Genomic DNA, 15964 nt, shown 5'->3' with positions numbered 1-15964 from the left:
AGAATTTACTTACCGATAATTCTATTTCTCGTAGTCCGTAGTGGATGCTGGGCGCCCATCCCAAGTGCGGATTGTCTGCAATACTTGTACATAGTTATTGTTACAAAAATCGGGTTATTATTGTTGTGAGCCATCTTTTCAGAGGCTCCGCTGTTATCATGCTGTTAACTGGGTTCAGATCACAGGTTGTACAGTGTGATTGGTGTGGCTGGTATGAGTCTTACCCGGGATTCAAAATCCTTCCTTATTGTGTACGCTCGTCCGGGCACAGTATCCTGGCTGAGGCTTGGAGGAGGGTCATGGGGGGAGGAGCCAGTGCACACCACCTGATCCTAAAGCTTTTACTTTTGTGCCCTGTCTCCTGCGGAGCCGCTATTCCCCATGGTCCTTACGGAGTCCCCAGCATCCACTACGGACTACGAGAAATAGAATAATCGGTAAGTAAATTCTTATTTTTACACTGACGGTAGTTGCCACAGACAGACGGACTCGGGAGACTTGTGTACTGGATACGCAGTCGTAGATGACAAAGGTACCATAGAAGCGGAACCCCTGGGCCCACCTCACTCAGCACAAGTTGCTGAGCTGGTCACCCTAACCAGAGCGTGTGAATTGGCTAAGGGTAAGTCAGCCAATATTTACACGGATTCTAGGTATGCCTTTGGAGTAGTGCATGATTTCGGGGCATTATGGCGCCTCAGAAATTTCATGACGGCAGCTGGCACACCCGTGGCGCATGCGACCCACATCAAAAGACTTCTAGCAGCGATACAGGAACCTGACAGAGTGGCTGTTATCAAGTGTAAAGCCCACACGTACAGCCAAGACCCAGTGTCACTTGGCAACAGCCGAGCAGACGAAGCTGCTAAATCAGCAGCCAGCACCCCCATACAGACAGACATCACACAACTGATGGTATTCAATACCGTCAACACACAGAAATTGAGTGAAATGCAAAATGTGTGTTCCCCACAGGAAAAGGCAGTCTGGAGGTCAAAAGGATATGGCCAGGAGTCCAGACTCTGGACAGGGTAAGCCAGTGGCACCCAGAGCATACCTTCCAAGTTTAGCTGAGGCGGCACATGGTCTGACTCATCTGGGCAAAGAAGGTATGTGCAAGTTGGTAAGAGCCTACTGGTGCGCACCAGGATTTTCTTCCCATGCAGGTAAGAGAGCAATGACATGCCTCACCTGCTTGAGGAAGAATATTTGAAAGGCGATACCAACTGAACCATCCCATATCCCGCCAACGGACGGCACTTTTCAGGTAATACAAATTGATTTCATACAATTGCCACCTTGTAGAAATGTAAAGTATGTATTGGTTTGTATTGACGTGTTTTCAAATTGGGTTGAAGCGTTCCCTGCTGCCACAAATACTGCTACGTTTACTGCAAAGAAAATTGTGCAGGAATTTGTGTGCAGATATGGTATCCCTAGAGTGATTGAAAGTGATAGGGGTACCCATTTTACAGGTGAAGTCTTTCAGGTAATGTGCAAATTAATGGGAATTAATAGTAAGCTGCATACTCCGTACCGCCCACAGGCGAGTGCGAAAGTGGAAAGAGTAAACAGCACTATTAAGAACAAGTTGAGCAAAGTAATGGCTGAAACTGGATTGTTGTGGCCAGAAGCTTTCCCACTTGTACTGTACAGCATCAGAACCACTCCCAGGTCCCCTCTTAACCTGTCACCCTTTGAGATTCTTTTTGGTCGACAACCCCATGTAATGATTGACCCCCAGGATGATTTGAAATGTAACAATGAAGTAACTGTAAAGTATTTGGTTAAGATGAGCAAGCAGTTGAGGAATCAAAACAGCAATCTAAAGCTAGTGATTCCTGATCTGCCAGACAGTAATTGTCATGACATTGAACCTGGGGATTATGTGATGATTCGAAACTTTCTACGCTCAGGTTGTCTGATTGACCGGTGGGAAGGACCGTACCAAGTCTTACTGACCAGCACGACAGCATTGAAGGTTGCCGAAAGAGAGACTTGGGTCCACTCGTCCCACTGTAAGAAGGTCGCTGACCCAGAGAAAGCCCATGACAAAGAGCAGAGTGTGGAGGAAACCATATCACTGGAGTGTCTGTTCCGGGAAGGTTGAGAGGCAGGATTGTTGTCACAGCACCTAAGCACAGAGAACTACAGAATCAGAGGCGGTTGTCGCACCAGTTTTCTTTCCCTCCTAATTATTTTCTTTTCCCCCATTACAACTCTTTCTTTCTCCTCCTGCAAGATGGACTTGCCCCAAGAGACTGCGTTCCGGGTTTTCCTGTTGACCCTGTTGTTGACCAGAACAGTCTGTTTCGGTGAGAGTACCAGAGAGGTCGAGAAAGGATCTGGAATTGGTTCTGATGACAAGGATGGATTCGTAGAATTCCAAGAGCAACACAATCACCGAGCAAAGGCGAGTATCAGAAAACGATCTGGTAGTCATGACACTAAGAGACATTGCGAAGGATTGTTAGCTGAAGAGAATTGTATCTGTAGGAATTGTGAAAACATAGTTGAGGACGGGTGCATCCAGAGATGTCAGTCCAGCCTTAATATCAACATGGACCGTCATCCATTGAGTGACTATCACTCATTAGTGGGTAAGGTTTTAAACCAAACGGAATGCTGGGTGTGCTCACAAGTACCTCAAGGTCATAGAAAGTCAGGACTAGTGCCATACGCTTTAACGATAGATGAGGTACTTGAATTAAGGGGTGGGAGACCGGTGGACAAGAAATTTAATATTTCTAAGCCTCCTAGTTTGAAGCTCCACCAATATCATGTGGATAGGTCCTTAATATGTTTTAACATTTCCAATCCCCGAAAGCCGGGAAATTGGGAAGTGACATGGAACAACCAAACCATGGCATTTTCACACAGAGCCGATAGAATGCCCGTAGACTCAGAACTTATACGCCAAATAGCCAACGGTGGGAGATATTTTCAGTATAGGTACACTCTAGGAAGTAGGACCATGCGAGTTGGAGAAGTATCACCAGGATACTGTGCGCATTTCATACAGCCTGATACGTGTACTGAACAGATGAGAGAGTTAGGGATAGGATTTTTCACCTGGAAGGTTTGCAATATGGTGATGTCATATTCTGTCCCATATGTCCTCCCCGATGATGCATATTTCATATGTGGGAGGAAGGCGTATAAGTGGCTTGCCCCAAACTCAGAGGGATTGTGTTACATTGGAAGAGTGTTGCCAGAAGTAATGACCATTACCCATGATAAAATGAAAGACGTTCACCGCAATGCTCAAGCTCCTTACACTCACACCCATTACGAACACATTGTTAAGAGACAGCTTATAGATAGGACTGAGCATGCAGCCTCTGATTTGATCCACGAATCCACCGGGATTCAACTCCTACTCACGCTAGATATCACCCGTACCGCCAGAGGAGTTATACATTTTAGGTATATAACTGCGCTAGCGAACCTGATAGACAATATCACCGAGATGTATGATGACACCTTCAGGTATACTGGGAGAGAATTGCAAGCTTACAAAACGGAACTGATCCAGCACAGGATGGTTCTCAATTACATCACAGCGGTGACAGGCGGGTATTGTGTCACCCTAGCAACTCAGTATGGCGTGAAGTGCTGTACATATATCACAAACAGCACCGATGACCCAACCGAGGTCATAGATCAAAAGATGGACGATATCTTGCAATTGAAGTGGGAGTTCCGAAGGAGATACAACCTTACCCTTACTGCTGTGAGTAATGAACTGACCGGCTGGGTATCATGGTTGAACCCACACAATTGGTTCTCAGGTTTAGGAGAATGGGCTCAAAATGTTATCGTTAATGTAGGGAAATTTCTCTTATGTATCCTAGGAGTTCCTAAGGTGAAAAATATATGGAAAAAACAACAATTTTAGTGCCTGCGGTGATCAAAAATAATTTTTTAATTTAAAGGTACAGATAAAAGATCACAGTAATGATAAATGATAGGAAAATATTAGTCAGAATGTATCATAAATATAGATGAAAGGCACAAAAATTGTAATTCATAATTGAAAATGTCCAATGACTAATGGTAAACTCCTGGTAGGGTCTTTGTTTGCTAACAAAAAGTAAAATCTAAATATGAAAGGAGTATTTATGAAAATTTAAATGCCAATAGGCATTAATACAAAAACAATTTATTTTTTTGCAAGGAATAGGTCAGAATATGAAGTTGAGAGGTTCAGAAGTTGCCCTAACACTTCTGCTGTTTGCGATCAAAGGTCACATCATTACTGCACCTGATATTCCCAAGAGGTCACCCCGCTGGGTACTAATCAGGCTTATCAACGCTTAGCTTCCAAGATCGGATGAGATTGGGCGTTGCCGCTGAAATATGGCAGTAAATGAAACACTAAGACACAAATGAGAGAGTGTATCAAATAGTGAGCAACAAGGGTATTTCTGCTGTCCAGTATCTAGCGCAGATTCTCTGTTACCATAGGCATTGCAGAGAGTGGTCTCGCATCTGGATGAGAGTGTACTGAAATATGAGTAAGATAAGTAAAGAATAGGGAGGGTACCCCGCCTTCTGCTGTCCACTGTCTTATAGATTTATAGCGGACAGTGAATGAGAGAGGTAGGTTTAGGCTCGCCTATTGAAAAGTAAAGGGGATTAAGAAGGTGATACAATGTAATCACCCAGAGGTCAAGGATAGACAGACTATTAAACTGTATCAACAGGGACCATAAAGATAATCAGAATCAAACTGCATGGTAATAACCCTGAAATACTCAAATAAATGCAGAGTTCTGTTTAAGCAGAAAAAGCTGCTGGAGACATATACATTTTATGAAAAAAAGGGCATATAAACAGAACCAAAAAACCAAAAATTGGTTTAAGAGCAAATTTACAAATTAGGAATCAAGTTAGCAAGTAAAGAAACAATATAAGTTATATCATTAACATAATAATTAGAGGCCTAATAGGCACATACAATACCAGGAGATACCAATAAGGTGATCTGAACTATGGAAAGTTCAGCATCACTGAGCACAGACGGACCGTTTCACCAGGGTGGCTTGTTCACTGTGTCAGGACATTAGGGAAGGCTGCCGTATTTAAGAAGGAAGGGGGAGGAGACAAAGGAGGCTCGGCATCATTGTGTATATTGATTGGTTGGAGGCCGGAAGTTCATAGTGACATCATCTCCGTTTTTGAAAAAGAGGAAAGTACTCAATAAATAAATACAACAAACTCATGGTTGGCGTCTGTATCGGATAAAAATTCATATGGAGGTGACCGCCAAAGGATCAGGACGTTCAAATGGTCAGCATATGATGATCCCGCAATCGCATTTAACCGGAAGTGACGTTTTTGCCGGAGGTCCCGGGAACGCGTCTGTGCGGAATGATGTCAATCCGGAAGTCGTATTATCAGCTGCACTGTGTATCCTGGGTTGCTAGGTGACTGTTGTTAAATTTTTTAAAAGTGGGAAGCATTAATGCCATTAGTGTAATAATGATAAATAAATATAATTGTCAGTATGGCAAAAGATTATGACACATACGGCTTATGGAAGGGGAATCAACAATGGAAATATAATAAATTAAACAAATAAAATAATCTTTTGCCATACAGACAATTATATTTATTTATCATTATTACACTAATGGCATTAATGCTTCCCACTTTTAAAAAAATTATTTTTTTTGTCATTTTAGATTCATTTTCAGTGTCCGTTTATTTTGCTTACCAATATCTTTACTAATCAATGTCTCTCTCCCATTCTCTCCCATACTCTGTTTCCCGGAGTTTTAATGTTTCTATTCAATATTTTTTTCAGTGACTCCTTATTAACTCAAATCTTGAGGATCCATTGCATCCGTCTATAACTTGATAATCAGCCAATCTATTAATTTGCATGCACGCATCACATCGTCTCCAGTTCTGATAAGAATCCCCTCGCGTTCCTGGTCACCTAACAACAGTCACCTAGCAACCCAGGATACACAGTGCAGCTGATAATACGACTTCCGGATTGACGTCATTCCGCACAGACGCGTTCCCGGGACCTCCGGCAAAAACGTCACTTCCGGTTAAATGCGATCGCGGGATCATCATATGCTGACCATTTGAACATCCTGATCCTTTGGCGGTCACCTCCATATGAATTTTTATCCGATACAGACGCCAACCATGAGTTTGTTGTATTTATTTATTGAGTACTTTCCTCTTTTTCAAAAACGGAGATGATGTCACTATGAACTTCCGGCCTCCAACCAATCAATATACACAATGATGCCGAGCCTCCTTTGTCTCCTCCCCCTTCCTTCTTAAATACGGCAGCCTTCCCTAATGTCCTGACACAGTGAACAAGCCACCCTGGTGAAACGGTCCGTCTGTGCTCAGTGATGCTGAACTTTCCATAGTTCAGATCACCTTATTGGTATCTCCAGGTATTGTATGTGCCTATTAGGCCTCTAATTATTATGTTAATGATATAACTTATATTGTTTCTTTACTTGCTAACTTGATTCCTAATTTGTAAATTTGCTCTTAAACCAATTTTTGGTTTTTTGGTTCTGTTTATATGCCCTTTTTTTCATAAAATGTATATGTCTCCAGCAGCTTTTTCTGCTTAAACAGAACTCTGCATTTATTTGAGTATTTCAGGGTTATTACCATGCAGTTTGATTCTGATTATCTTTATGGTCCCTGTTGATACAGTTTAATAGTCTGTCTATCCTTGACCTCTGGGTGATTACATTGTATCACCTTCTTAATCCCCTTTACTTTTCAATAGGCGAGCCTAAACCTACCTCTCTCATTCACTGTCCGCTATAAATCTATAAGACAGTGGACAGCAGAAGGCGGGGTACCCTCCCTATTCTTTACTTATCTTACTCATATTTCAGTACACTCTCATCCAGATGCGAGACCACTCTCTGCAATGCCTATGGTAACAGAGAATCTGCGCTAGATACTGGACAGCAGAAATACCCTTGTTGCTCACTATTTGATACACTCTCTCATTTGTGTCTTAGTGTTCCATTTACTGCCATATTTCAGCGGCAACGCCCAATCTCATCCGATCTTGGAAGCTAAGCATTGATAAGCCTGATTAGTACCCAGCGGGGTGACCTCTTGGGAATATCAGGTGCAGTAATGATGTGACCTTTGATCGCAAACAGCAGAAGTGTTAGGGCAACTTCTGAACCTCTCAACTTCTTATTCTGACCTATTCCTTGCAAAAAAATAAATTGTTTTTGTATTAATGCCTATTGGCATTTAAATTTTCATAAATACTCCTTTCATATTTAGATTTTACTTTTTGTTAGCAAACAAAGACCCTACCAGGAGTTTACCATTAGTCATTGGACATTTTCAATTATGAATTACAATTTTTGTGCCTTTCATCTATATTTATGATACATTCTGACTAATATTTTCCTATCATTTATCATTACTGTGATCTTTTATCTGTACCTTTAAATTAAAAAATTCTTTTTGATCACCGCAGGCACTAAAATTGTTGTTTTTTCCATATATTTTTCACCTTAGGTGCATCTAATGGTGTATCAGGCTTATCCTGATTTTTATTAGTTTGATTGTCATCATCTGTCATGTACACTTTGTACATTTGAACATTTTTTTGTATCAAAAATTTTCATTTTTAGACTATTCAATTAAAAGTTAAGTTTTAATAAATCTATTATATTTTTCTAAGTGTGCCCCAACACAGAGTCTTTCTTTTTTCTTCCTCTCGCTTTACTGTTACTGACTCTGGGAGCCCCACCAACCCAAAATAGTTGTTAGATATCCTCTTTTCGAGGTGTCTTTAAGCTCAGTATTGTTGGTTATTTTTGAACAGTTGTTTACAATTTTTGTACAAACTCATGTTCTTCTTCATATCTATTTTCCTGTGCGGAACCAAACCCACTTTTTCTGTTAATTTCGTATCCTAGGAGTTGTCATAATGATTGGGTTGATATTTAGATGTGTTCAGATTTTAATGAATTGCAAGTGCAGTACCAAATTGATAAGTTTAAGGAGCGAGGGCATTGTTACAACAACTGGTTTAATTTATGACCCATCAATCGAGACAATGTTGTGATAAGATGTGATTCCACGGTCCATTTCTTTCACCCGTTTCTCCTTTGTTTTTCTCCAAGGTAAAAAGACATCCACTCGAAAGAAGATTTTGATGCACATTTCCACAGACCTTTGATGAACTTTTTCACAGACTTTGCGAGACACTTTAGAGACTTTAACTTTCTATGGACACTTGAAAAACTTTGCTTTCCACTTACAGCAAAGATACAGCAACCCGGACAAGACATCAACAAGACATCCATGGACAATTACACACATTACCATATGAATGCATTTATAACGTATGTTTCTTATCTTCATCTCTACGATCTTCAGGTAGTGACACACATAGTCGACAGGTAGTATAGGTACATATATTAGCACTCACATATTTTCCCCCTTCATGTATCATCAACTAATGTGCACCCCATTTGTTGGAACTAAAAGCCGAAAAGAGCTCGGTAGAGTTTGTTAGCCCACTTACAGACCCTTAATACGGTATAAGAAGGATTCAATGTATACTTCACAATACCTCGAAGCTTGTACGGCACGATGATACATGACCCCTCAGACATGAATTTCATACATACATGCTTTTACTATCCCACTAGATCATACATTTCCCACCTTCTCCTCTCCTCCCTACACCCAATCATATATAGGTATTTCACGGTATTATATATTTTTCTGCTTAAATTGTTTAGATAGTGGCAGTTATTGTTGACTGCCAAAGGGTGGACTGTCAAAGTAAAAAAATATCATGATGCATATGCCTTGTACTAACCCCTCATGCACATGCCCGCTGCGCGTGCACACACTCTGCCGTGCATGCACATATCCGCAATTTGCGTAAAGATCGCTCCGGCGTTCACGCGCGTGGTATACGCATTTACGGTAGAGTTTGTAAGCGTCTAGCGTGCGACTCGATCGTAGTATATTTAACCCATATAGTGTGTTTTGTATTTAATATTCCCCTAGACAATGTCAGCGAGTATGTTTAGTTTAAACTGTTCCTGGGCAGAGGGATTCCTCTTTACATGATAGGAAGGGTCAGACAAAGGTTGAAAGGTGGTGTCTAGTATCCAGCTGTAGGGTATTTTAAGGGTAACATTCCGATGCTAGTTAGGAAAGGATCGCTCGCTCCTGCGTATAGTTATGTACAAATGTAGTTTATGAACATTAACTGTATTTGCTGTAAATTACACATGCGGCGGGAATCCTGAGGATACCTCCCACCAGAGCAGTTGGGGAAAGACACAGCCCACCTGTTCAAATCCACCTATGACCTTTGCTATAATGTAGAGACACATCCCTGTGTCCAATGAACAATGAGATACAAGGTACCATTGTATTGTGAATGTATGTTGTGCTATATAAAGACCACCATTGCCTGGCCAGCCTCACTCTTTCTCTGAAAGCTTTCTCCCTGAATGCTGAGGACTGGATCCAGGTCGCGCATGCGAATCATCCCCACGTATGTATTATTCTCTATAGCCATTTTGTTCGCCATTTATGTTCTCATTTGTTCGCTCTTGTTTGCAATTGTTCGCCATTGTTCACATTATTTTCTGTTATTCTGTTTAGATTTCTATGTTAGTTTGTAGTGTATAACTTGTATTGTGTTTCCCTTTTTCTCTAAACCATCCACGGCGGTGTTAGAGCTGCTGTGGTTTTTAAATCCAAACCAGGTCTTGTGTTTTCACTGTTTACTGCAAAGGGCTTTTCTTAGCGTCTCAATTGCTCAAACAGCATACACATTGTTAAGGGTTTTAAGCGTTACATCATTGTAGTATCTGACTACTAAGGTTTAGAGAATAAGCATATTCTTACTGTGTTTTATTAATAAGGTTTACTGCGTATCATTCTGTGAGCGTCTGCGCCGCTCGTGTCTCACTCTCACGGCGCAGCGTCCGCTACGCCAATAGCGTAGCAGTACGGTACTCGGTACGCCTATAGCGTGCTTGATACGGAGCGTGAATCCGTGAGCGTACGTGTCGCTCGTGCGTCGCGCCCACGGCCTAGCGTCTGTTACGCTAAGTGCGTACCCCTACGGTACTCAGTCTGTAATAGTGTATAGCTTTATGTTTAATGATAATAATTGACATTATCAAGGGGGATGTACACAGTGAAAGGGGTGAGGAATCGGAGGATGATAATGAGGAGGACATCTTGCCTCTGTAGAGCCAGTTTGTGCAAGGAGAGATTGATTGCTTCTTTTTTGGTGGGGGCCCAAACCAACCAGTCATTTCAGTCACAGTCGTGTGGCAGACCCTGTAGCTGAAATGATGGGTTCGTTAAAGTGTGCATGTCCTGTTTATACAACATAAGGGTGGGTGGGAGGGCCCAAGGACAATTCCATCTTGCACCTCTTTTTTCTTTCATTTTTCATTTTATGTGCTGTTTGGGGACAATTTTTTTGAAGTGCCATCCTGTCTGACACTGCAGTGCCACTCCTAGATGGGTCAGGTGTTTGTGTCGGCCACTTGTGTCGCTTAGCTTAGTCACACAGCGACCTTGGTGCGCCTCTTTTTTTCTTTGCATCATGTGCTGTTTGGGGACAATTTTTTTGAAGTGCCATCCTGTCTGACACTGCAGTGCCACTCCTAGATGGGCCAGGTGTTTGTGTCGGCCACTTGTGTCGCTTAGCTTAGTCACACAGCGACCTTGGTGCGCCTCTTTTTTTCTTTGCATCATGTGCTGTTTGGGGACAATTTTTTTGAAGTGCCATCCTGTCTGACACTGCAGTGCCACTCCTAGATGGGCCAGGTGTTTGTGTCGGCCACTTGTGTCGCTTAGCTTAGTCACACAGCGACCTTGGTGCGCCTCTTTTTTTCTTTGCATCATGTGCTGTTTGGGGACAATTTTTTTGAAGTGCCATCCTGTCTGACACTGCAGTGCCACTCCTAGATGGGCCAGGTGTTTGTGTCGGCCACTTGTGTCGCTTAGCTTAGTCACACAGCGACCTTGGTGCGCCTCTTTTTTTCTTTGCATCATGTGCTGTTTGGGGACTATTTTTTTGAAGTGCCATCCTGCCTGACACTGCAGTGCCACTCCTAGATGGGCCAGGTGTTTGTGTCGGCCACTTGTGTCGCTTAGCTTAGTCACACAGCGACCTCGGTGCAAATTTTAGGACTAAAAATAATATTGTGAGGTGTGAGGTGTTCAGAATAGACTGGAAATGAGTGGAAATGATGGTTATTGAGGTTAATAATACTATGGGATCAAAATGACCCCCAAATTCTATGATTTAAGCTGTTTTTTAGGGTTTTTTTAAAAAAACACCCGAATCCAAAACACACCCGAATCCGACAAAAATTTTTCTGTGAGGTTTTGCCAAAACGCATCTGAATCCAAAACACGGCCACGGAACCGAATCCAAAACCAAATAACAAAACCCGAAAAATGTCCGATGCACATCACTAATAAACAGTAGAGTTAATGTACAAAGCAGATAAAAAGACAATGAAAGACTGAATTGCAATAGGTAGCAAATTTTCATTGAATTTTAATGGTAAACAAGTTTCATATTTAGGTAATCAGATATGGATCAAGGCATACTTACCAACTTACCAACCTCAGGCATAGGGGGTGTTGCCGGCACACAGGTGGGCTATCCGGGGTACCCGATTTTTCTCTGACGTCCTAGTGGATGCTGGGAACTCCGTAAGGACCATGGGGAATAGCAGCTCCGCAGGAGACTGGGCACAACTAAGAAAGATTTAGGACTACCTGGTGTGCACTGGCTCCTCCCTCTATGCCCCTCCTCCAGACCTCAGTTAGAATTTTGTGACTGGCCGAGCTGGATGCACACTAGGGGCTCTCCTGAGCTCCTAGAAAAGAAAGTATAATTTAGGTTTTTTATTTTCAGTGAGATCTGCTGGCAACAGACTCACTGCTACGAGGGACTAAGGGGAGAGAAGCGAACCTACCTGCTTGCAGCTAGCTTGGGCTTCTAGGCTACTGGACACCATTAGCTCCAGAGGGATCGAACACAGGCCCAGCCTCGGTCGTCCGGTCCCGGAGCCGCGCCGCCGTCCCCCTTACAGAGCCAGAAGCAAGAAGACGTTCCTGGAAATCGGCGGCAGAAGACTTCGGTCTTCATCAAGGTAGCGCACAGCACTGCAGCTGTGCGCCATTGCTCCCCATGCACACCACACACTCCGGTCACTGATGGGTGCAGGGCGCTGGGGGGGGGGGCGCCCTGGGCTGCAATAATAGTACCTTTCTGGCAAAATAAACACATAATATAGTCATTAAGACTATATATGTGTAAAATCCCCTGCCAGATATACATATAAAAAAGCGGGAGAAGTCCGCCGGAAAAGGGGTGGGGCTATCTCCCTCAGCACACTGGCGCCATTTTCCCTCACAGCTCCGCTGGAAGTACGCTCCCCAGGCTCTCCCCTGCAGTTTCCAGACTACATAGGGTAAAAAAGAGAGGGGGGCACTAAATTTAGGCGCAATCTGTGTAATATCAGCAGCTATAGGGGAAAAAATCACTGTGGGTAGTGTGAATCCCTGTATATATAGCGCTCTGGTGTGTGCTGGCATACTCTCTCTCTGTCTCCCCAAAGGACTTTGTGGGGTCCTGTCCTCAGTCAGAGCATTCCCTGTGTGTGTGCGGTGTGTCGGTACGGCTGTGTCGACATGTTTGATGAGGAGGCTTATGTGGAGGCGGAGCAGATGCCGATAAATGTGATGTCACCCCCTGCGGGGTCGACACCTGAGTGGATGAACATGTGGAAGGAATTACGCGACAGTGTCAACTTCTTACATAAAAGGTTTGACGACATAGCAGATGTGGGACAGCCGGCTTCTCAGCCCGTGCCTGCCCAGGCGTCTCAAAAGACATCAGGGGCCCTAAAACGCCCACTACCTCAGATGGCAGACACATATGTCGACACGGATACTGACTCCAGTGTCGACGATGATGAGACTAGTGTACATTCCAATAGAGCCACCCGTTACATGATTACGGCAATGAAAAATGTGTTGCACATTTCAGATATTACCCCAGGTACCACAAAAAAGGGTATTATGTTTGGGGAGAAAAAGCTTCCAGTGGTTTCTCCCCCATCTGATGAATTAAATGAAGTGTGTGAAGAAGCGTGGGTTTCCCCAGATAAGAAACTGGTAATTTCTAAAAGGTTACTAATGGCGTACCCTTTCCCGCCAGAGGATAGGTCACGTTGGGAAACATCCCCTAGGGTGGATAAAGCGCTCACATGTCTGTCAAAAAAGGTGGCACTACCGTCTCCGGCCACCCTAAAGGAGCCTGCAGATAGAAAGCAGGAGGCTATCCTGAAGTCTGTATATACACACTCAGGTATTATACTGAGACTAGCTATTGCTTCAGCATGGATGTGCAGTGCTGCAGCTGCGTGGTCAGATTCCCTGTCAGATAACATTGATACCTTAGACAGGGACACTATATTGCTAACCATAGAGCATATTAAAGACGCAGTCTTATACATGAGAGATGCACAGAGGGATATTTGCCGGCTGGCATCTAAAATAAACGCAATGTCCATTTCTGCCAGGAGAGGATTGTGGACTCGGCAGTGGACAGGTGATGCTGATTCTAAAAGGCACATGGAAGTTTTCCCTACAAGGGTGAGGAGTTGTTTGGGGATGGTCTCTCGGACCTCGTTTCCACAGCTACAGCTGGGAAATCAACATTTTTACCCCATGTTCCCTCACAGCCGAAGAAAGCACCGTATTGTCAGGTACAGTCCTTTCGGTCCCAGAAAGGCAAGCGGGTTAAAGGCGCGTCCTTTCTGCCCAGAGGCAGAGGTAGAGGGAAAAAGCTGCAGCATGCAGCCAGTTCCCAGGAACAAAAGTCCTCCCCCGCTTCCTCTAAGTCCACCGCATGACGCTGGGGCTCCACAGGCGGAGCCAGGTACGGTGGGGGCCCGTCTCAAGTACTTCAGCGACCAGTGGGCTCGCTCACGGGTGGATCCCTGGATTCTACAGGTAGTATCTCAGGGGTACAAGCTGGAGTTCGAGACGTCTCCCCCTCGCCGTTTCCTCAAATCTGCCTTGCCGACAGCTCCCTCGGACAGGGAGGCAGTGCTGGAGGCAATTCACAAGCTGTATTCGCAGCAGGTGATAGTCAAGGTACCCCTCCTTCAACAAGGACGGGGTTACTATTCCACAATGTTTGTGGTACTGAAACCGGACGGTTCGGTGAGACCCATCCTAAATTTGAAATCCTTGAACACTTATATACGAAGGTTCAAGTTCAAAATGGAATCGCTCAGGGCGGTTATTGCAAGCCTGGACGAAAGGGATTACATGGTATCACTGGACATCAAGGATGCTTACCTGCATGTCCCCATTTACCCCCCTCACCAGGAGTACCTCAGATTTGTGGTACAGGACTGTCATTACCAATTCCAGACGTTGCCGTTTGGTCTGTCCACGGCACCGAGGGTATTTACCAAGGTAATGGCAGAGATGATGATACTCCTTTGAAAAAAGGGAGTTATAATTATCCCGTACTTGGACGATCTCCTTATAAAGGCGAGGTCCAGGGAACAGTTGTTGATCGGAGTAGCACTGGCTCGGGCAGTGCTACAACAGCACGGCTGGATCCTGAACATTCCGAAGTCGCAGCTGGTTCCTACAACGCGTCTACTGTTCCTGGGGATGGTTCTCGACACAGAATAGAAAAAAGTATTTCTCCCGGAGGAGAAGGCCAAGGAGTTGTCATCTCTAGTCAGAGACCTCCTAAAACCAAAACAGGTGTCGGTGCACCACTGCACGCGAGTCCTGGGAAAAATGGTGGCTTCTTACGAAGCAATTCCATTCGGAAGGTTCCATGCAAGGATCTTTCAGTGGGATCTGTTGGACAAGTGGTCCGGATCGCATCTTCAGATGCATCGGCTGATAACCCTGTCTCCAAGGGCCAGGGTGTCGCTGCTGTGGTGGCTGCAGAGTGCTCATCTTCTAGCAGTGGCGTGCGGTGAGGTCAGTGGCTGGTGAGGCACTGCAGCCATAATGTCCGCCGATTTCCGCCGATGATCCCTACCACCGCCGAGCCAATGCCCGCTACTGCCCCTGAGCGGATGTCTACTACTGCCACCGTCCCTGATGGCCGCTACCCCCGCCACTAATGGCCACCACCCCTACCAAAGGCAAACAAAATCACCCACCATCAACTGACCCGGCCCCCGCCACTAATTCGCATATCAGTCCGATGCTGCCACCGCCAATGCCTGCAGCCTGCCTCTTCATCAAACTTGTGATGCAGGGGGCTAATATATTGTAAATGTTGATCAAATAAAAAAAAAATAGTCTTTGGGACTGGGGAGGGAGTGAAAGGAGGACATAAATGCAATTTTGTTGTACAGGGCTTCCATTAACTTAATAGCACCATGGATGCAGCAATATTAAGTTAATGGAAGTCCTGGATAAGAATGACAGCAGTGGGTGACAGGGAGAGGGTGATGCCAGGTAGAGGGTGACAGCAGTGGGTGATGCCAGGGAAAGCATAACAGTAGCAGTGGGTGAGAGTGTGACAGAGAGAAGGAAAGGGTGATGGGGACAGGCAGTGAGTGACACTTATATTGCTATTTACTTACCTTGTCCAGGGCCTAGTACTGCAGCGTTGCTCCTCCTTTGATGTTAACTCCGGGGTTCGCCGGTGGAAATTGCAGCCAGGAATACAGGGTCGGAGGTAGAGTGAGAGAAGAGCGGATGAGCCCGGATCGTGGCCTTTCCTCCCCCCTCTGGCCGTACTGAACTAGGTGACAGCTGCAGCTCATGATTTTAGTTACTGGCTGCATAGTCTGGCAGAGTAGGCCAGAAGATGGGCAGTGAGTGAGGTGGAGGTGGGCGCAAGGTACAGGAATGGGCAGAGCCAGCACTGACTATTTTAATGCCCTGGGCAATATTCTGGCTGGAG

General features: G+C 44.5%; 2 pseudogenes; one reads left to right on the top strand and one right to left on the bottom strand.

Moving 5' to 3' along the window:
• Positions 1 to 4252: 4252 nt before the first annotated feature.
• Positions 4253 to 4371, bottom strand: LOC134953622 (5S ribosomal RNA; annotated as a pseudogene).
• A 2645-nt stretch (positions 4372 to 7016) lies between these two features.
• On the top strand, positions 7017 to 7135 carry LOC134933443 (5S ribosomal RNA; annotated as a pseudogene).
• The last annotated feature ends 8829 nt before the right edge of the window (positions 7136 to 15964 follow it).

Source organism: Pseudophryne corroboree, chromosome 1 (genome assembly GCF_028390025.1).
Source record: "Pseudophryne corroboree isolate aPseCor3 chromosome 1, aPseCor3.hap2, whole genome shotgun sequence".
Taxonomy (NCBI): Eukaryota; Metazoa; Chordata; class Amphibia; order Anura; family Myobatrachidae; genus Pseudophryne; species Pseudophryne corroboree.
Note: the sequence above shows the minus strand (reverse complement) of the source record. Positions and strands in the feature narration are given on the sequence as shown.